The sequence below is a fragment of the Thalia democratica genome, chromosome 1, assembly GCF_965202585.1.
Source record: "Thalia democratica chromosome 1, ktThaDemo2.hap1.1, whole genome shotgun sequence".
In the NCBI taxonomy this organism is placed as follows: domain Eukaryota; kingdom Metazoa; phylum Chordata; class Thaliacea; order Salpida; family Salpidae; genus Thalia; species Thalia democratica.
The window spans coordinates 39,090,928-39,097,904 of NC_139165.1; positions in this window are offsets into that span (position 1 = coordinate 39,090,928).

Genomic DNA, 6,977 nt, shown 5'->3' on the forward strand with positions numbered 1-6,977 from the left:
TTTCTCATCTAAAACACTTTGAACCTTTTGGTCTTCTAAATTACTTCCACGAAGTAAATCACGATTGTTCCCATCGATCTTAGAATCGGTTGGAACACTGCCTAAATGTGATTCGTTTGTGACAAAGTCAAGAACATTGTCTTCATTTAAAGTTTTCTCAAGCTCGTTTACTTTAGAAACATCATTCTTTACACTTTTAGAAGGTAATACGTTCCGAATATTTCGTTCTAGGCTTGAGCCAAAGTCATTATTACACGATTCAAGACAACTAACGGAATTCATTCTATAGTTTGAACTACATTTATTTTTCACCTGTTGCTTTACAATGCTAATTCCTTTTCCCTTGTCGCTGGATAGTATAGAGATTAGTAATTTCAAACTTACTTTAGAAACATCTTTGCTGACTTCAGCATTTTGAGCAACGCTGACATTTTTATCAGGCTGTTTATTTATAATTTTTGAAAAATAATCTACTGCACAAACTGTTGATGACAAACCAATAACTCCAACCATCAACTTGAAAAAACTGACATCAAGTTTAAAGCAAACTTTTATCATTTTACTCGCTTGAAAGTGCTGTAAACTTAAAATAATCATGTAACTGTTACCTAATATAATAGGTAATACCTAATATAATAATAAAATAATCATGTAATATTACCTAATAAATAGCAAATATACAAGTTTAATATACAATTCACAAGTTTTTTTTTTTAAAACAGTTTAGTGTCTTATATTAGACGGAAAGCTATCAATTAGCACTAAATTGCTTATATTTAAGTTTAAAACAAAAAATGTTACTATAAATCAGGGACGTAGCTAGCTCTAAAAAGTTACTAATCTGCAAAAAAATAAATCAACAATAATGTGTCATGAACGTCATAACGGGAATAGAGTAGTTTTAACCACCTTTAATTTTATATGAAAGTGTGCAGTTTTCTTAAAAAGTTAAAAATAAATAGAATGCTGAAGTACAATGAATAACTGAATACAAGGCAAGTTGAACTGCTCTTGATCCCCTATAATTCCTTATGTGTTTAAACTTTTATGAGCCTATAAAACTTTTCATTTAAAATAAAAATATTAATTAAGAATTTTACTTTAATAGTATTACTGATAGGCCTAAAATATATAACTTTGCAAACAGTTTCCCGCTTCAGAAAATATTTGCAAAAATTGTTGCTTTTATTAAAATAAAAATCATAAACTTTAGGAGTTGAATAAAAGAAAAGGATATAAAATAAAAAAGTTCACAACATTAGATAAATTTCAGATTTACAATTACTTTATTTTTCAAAAATAATTCATTAAGAAAGGAAGAGTAAACGTGTTTGTAATTGTTATTACTAGCTTTGGTAGCATAAAGATTTAAGCTGTAATAAAAGAAAACATTTTCTAATTAAAAAAAATTGTTAAACAAAAGCTGTAAAAAAGAATCAAACTTTATTTTTACAAAACAAAATTGTTAAATAAAACAACTTAGTTAAACAACAACAAACCTTGAGTGTTAAACATTAATATTTTTCAGATACAATGTGAAACATATAAAAAATTTAAACATAAAGATTTTTAAGCATAATATATTTAAGTTTTTTTTATAAACTTGTTATAAATTTATAGTACAAGTATACACTTGTTAAAATAAATAGTACTAACTTATTCTTTTTAATCTTAGATTGAAAAACTTATATTTTACTTAATTTAAAATTTTATACCTTTTATCAAACATAGATTAAAGAATTAAACTGATATATTTTCAAATTTAGTAAACCACTCTAAAATTTATAAACTTATTTTAAAACAACAGATACAATCCATATCTTGATACATTTAAAGAAAATATAAAATACAAAAATCTTCATATTGTAAAGAACAATGCTTGTAGAAAAATAAAATTTACAGTAATAATTAAAAACAAGTTGAAACAAACTTTATATTTTACATAGTTGTCTGAAAACATCATTCAAAGAGCTTTTTCTTGAAGTACTTATCTGGAACTCATTGTTAAAAACTGAACTTTAGATTGATTGATTTTGTTGATAGCTTTGAGTGTCAATGGTATCAAGTGGGTGGTTTTACTTGTAAATGATATTTGCATAATTTTAACCTTAGAAAACTTAGCTTTTAAACTTAGTTTTAAAAATCTGTGAAAAAACTAAACTTGTTAAAATCCACACATAGTGTAGCAAGTTTACAGTAGTAATACAAATAAAACTCAAAAACAGTTTTCAAAATGCAAAGCTAACTAGAAAATACAAATGTACTAACTTATTTTTTTGTAATTTTGTAAACTCTTAAAAATTGTTAATATAAAGATGAAAAAAGACAGAGATAATGAAAAACCTTTGAAAGTTAGGAATAACACCAAAAACTCTGAAAATTTTTTCATATAATAAATATATAGAAAACATACTAATTGTAAACAAATAATATAACAATACAAGGCAAATAGGTATTAACAACAGCTCTACCCTATGACCAACACCAATTCCAGGATTTAATTTTTGAATTTTTCTTCTCATTTTTTGAAATAAGACAAACTTTTCAAATTTATCAATGTTTTTTTACAAAATTGGTTATAAAATAAAAAAATTTTAAAACTAGCTAGCAAAATCTCATTCAAATCTTGAAAAACATTTGTTATGACATTATTAACAAACCTAAAATGTCCTTAGTTTTTCATAGATACTATACTGAGTCAGCCCGAGTTCAAAAATAAAACTCTAAATCTCCAGAAGAGTTATCCAGAATACTTTCAGTGTATGGCTACAATATACAGTTTAAATCTTTGCTAAAAAATGCAATGAAAACTTTAACTAAGGTAGGCATTTATAAAATCTTTAAAACCAGTTTTAATTGAAAAATAAAGTTCTAAAATACAATAAAAAAACTATAACTTGTTTATACTAATCTTGAAGTTTAAAAACTTTAACTTATTAAGCATTTATAAAATCTCTAAAACAAGTTTTAATTAAAAAATAAAGTTCTAAAAAAAAAAAAAAAATTGTTTATATCATTCTTAAAAAAATGTTTATATTATTGAGTTTTTCAATTTTTATTCTTGTTGTAAGCTATTTGTCTTATTGTGTTATTTTTCTGATTTAATAGATTCTAATTTTCTTGATAAAACTTCAGGAACTGAGATTATTATCACTGTTTCAAAAGTTTTTCATTTTTGTATATTTGTCAACCACAGGGATTTAATCATAAAACATTCAACTCAGAGAGTTAATTTGATTTTAAACAAAAATTAATTCTTCATGTTACTTTACTTTGAGGTTCATCTATTTCAAAATTTATCATTTCATATATGTTCTATCTGTATTTGCTCTTTTGTAAGACAAAAAAATGTTAATTTCAAAAAATGTAAAGTTCTTTTTGATTCACCACAAACATTTCAACAGTATAAGATCCTCTCTCACATTACTTTTTTTTTATTCTCTTACATCATTTAAACCAAATCTACAACCTCGAAATGGATTATTTTACAATAGTTTGCTATTTGAGAATAATTTTTACACCAAGCTATTTGTACACTATTTAGAGGGTGTCTTGCCAAACACATGTACTATTTCAGCAATTATGCACCTGTTTTTTATGGCTCACTGAGCATGAAATAGCAATGTTTTAGAATTGCACTAATGACATCTAAGGCAAGCTAAATTGTGAAACAACTTAAAATGTGAAATGAAAAAAAATTGGACTTTTATCTAACTTTAAAAAAGAAGTTGGTATTTTTACCAGAAAACCTAGAAATTTAAATTGTGAATAAAAATATCAGCCAAAAAATCCTAAAAAAACCTGTAATTTTTTACTCAAACCATATAAAACATTGAAGTTCACAATTTTTGTTTATTTAGTACAATGAAATATAATTTAGATATAAAATATATTATATGAGATGATATGATATAAAATGATAATATGATACATAATATGAGTAAAAAATATATACAAATCAAAGTTTAAACAAGATGGTCTTCAGTTGATTTATATCTCAAATTTTTAGAAAAAAAACTTGAAAACAAGCAAAAAGACAAATTAGGGTTGCCACACACTCAAGAAAACTGAGGGAATTTTTAAATTAAAGAAAATATCAGGGAAACTCAGGAAAGTTTTAAATATATATATATATATCAGGAAAACTTTATTTTGGATCTAGAATGAGATTTAGTAAATTCAGTTTCTATACTTAATCAAAAAAATAGTTTTATTTTTCTATAAATGCTTATTTAGAAGTTTTTTAGCCTTGCGGCTAGTTCTTTGATTTTTTCAAGATTTAAAACAACTCAGGGAAACTCAAGGAAATTTAGGTTACTCAGAGAAGTTTCTGGTCACTCAGGGAATATGTTTTGACTTAAAGAGTGGCAACCCTAAGAAATTTATAAATATTAGAAAAATATGTCAAGTAGCTAAGTTAAAACAAATAATAAATGTTTGTCAAAAACTGGATAGGACCCCCCTTTGACTATAAAGCATGGGTATTAATACTATTAAATTGTCTAAAAAAAAATATTTTAAGAATAAAAGCTTAGTATACTAGCTAGATAGTTTAAGGGCATAGGGGGGTAAATCACCTTTTTCACAACTTGATCTTATTTTAAAGAGTTTTATACAAGCTACAAGATGCTTTTTACATATTTATAAAGTTCAAAGTAATTTTTGAGATATAGGCGATCAATTGGTGACCGAGGTTCCTAATGGGAGGCACAAACAAAAACTAATATATCTTGAAATCACTAAAAATCTATCTCCTCCTTCATTTTTTAAGCTAGAGACCTCAAATTTTCAGGAAATGTTGCTTTTATAGTTTAAAAGACTTTGAATGTTGCGATTTTAAAAATATTAAAAAATAAAATTTTGAGATGAAAAAAAAACAAAAAAGTAGGTGGTTTTTTTTAATAATTTTTTTTCTTAAAATTAAAAAAACCCTGCAAATAATCAGATAAAACTCTATAAAATAAGATCAACTTGTAAAAATCAAGGTGGACCCCCTCCCTATGCCCTTAATTTTTTTTGAAATTTTTAGTTTACACAAAAGTTTACTTGCAGTTTTTGTAGAATATTAACTTCAATTTGTTTTGAAACTTAGTAGTTTTTTCTTTGAGAAGCATAAGTTACTTTTGTTGTGAAATACTAAGCTTTTTTGAGTATAATTCTATGTTTACAGCTTTATTTTAAAGTATTCAAAAAAACAGCTAAAAAACAAATATGGTTAGATTTTTTTTTGTACTTAAAGATTTAATAAATAAGAATGAATGAAGAGTTTATTTTTCTGTGCTATAATCTAAAGTCAGATAGATTTTTTTTTCTTTGCAGATAGAGCATTAGTTAAGTTTTTTGTTTTGATAATTATAAAGTATTTCCCATTCTTTTTTAGAAGTTTTACCTACATTTGTTTATAAAACTAGTTTGAATTACCTTTAGTTTAGAAATTAAGTATTTTTTAATTTTACAGAATGATGCTATGTCCAAAAATGTACTAGATTTTTTTAAATCTATTCAAAGTACATCCTGTGGTTTATTGCTTTATGAAATGAAGCAGAGGCCAGACATATTAGAAGCTCTTAAGATACTTCTAAGTGCTGCAGAAGTACAAGTAAGTGACTCTCGTTCTACCTCTTCTTATCTTTCTTTTCTTTCACAATCTCCTAATTCATCTTGTAACTTAAGCAATAATAATTTGTTTAAAACAGTTTCCCAGTGCACTGAGAACCAAAATGTAATAACTAAAAACTCTGTAGAACCTTTAATTTCTTCTTCTTCTTCTAGTACTTCTTATTCTCTTTTACCATCCCCTGAAACCTTAACTAACAATCCCCTAACTATTAACATAGGTAATGATAATTTGTTTCAAACAGTTTCCCAGTGCACTAACCAAAATGTAGAACCTTCTATAACTAATTTTTCATCGCCTGCATTAAGTCCAGCTATAACATCTATTTCCACAAGTACTACTGTTAATAATAACTTGATAGCTCAAAACCCTCTAGAAAATGTCTGTCTTTCACCGTTACTTCCCAGTAGTAGTAACCCAATGCACAACATTTCATTTTTGAGATTTAAGCCTAAGGAAGCTTTGGGTCTAATTTTAAATTGCAAAAAATTATTTGATTTAGATGAAATTTTAAGTACTGATTTATGTAACAAATATTTTATTACATTAAATAATTTTGATAATAAGCATATAGTTTGTGTCTGGAAAAGTGTGAGAACTGATAATTCCAAATTTAAAGTTTTCCATAATACTGAAACTAATATTTATTCAGTACTTCGTGTAAAAAAATCAAATTTAATACCTGTTAATGAAACTAATGAAAATATTGTTAAATTTTACTATAAATTTTATAAACCAATTTGTAATAATCAGTATGAAATGCACATTTTTCACACAAGCACACACAAACTGATTCAGTTCATTGGTAAAAAACCCACATGTACTTGTTACAATATACATGACCAGCAAAAAATATTTTATAAAAATAAAGATCTTGCTCCCTCAAAAATTTTCCTTAACAACCCTAATACTTTTAGGGACACGCAACAAGTAAATAATATGAAAAGAAAATGTTCCTTTAATGATAATAAGACTAATGAAAATAAGTTTAGAAGGTTAAATAACATTGCCGACGAGTTGCAAGCTATTGAACAGTTGTCACCTGATGGTTTTTTTCAAAAATGTTTTAAGTTAACAAATAATGTAGATGACAACTCAATTGATCGCGATTTGCCTGCCGCAATGTTATTTGATCTAAAATTTTTGAAAGAAATGTTGTTTTCAGCTCTAAACAGTAAGTTAATTTTGTATTTTGATAAAACATATAATTGCGCGATTTATCATTTATCCACGATATCGTTTTTGTCTCAAAGGGTGCTAAGAAAAAAAACTAGGGCCACGGCCCAAATGTTAGGGGTTTTTCTACTCCACAAATCTAGTTGTAAAAGTATTTTCGTCCAGTTTTTTAACCATTTCAAAA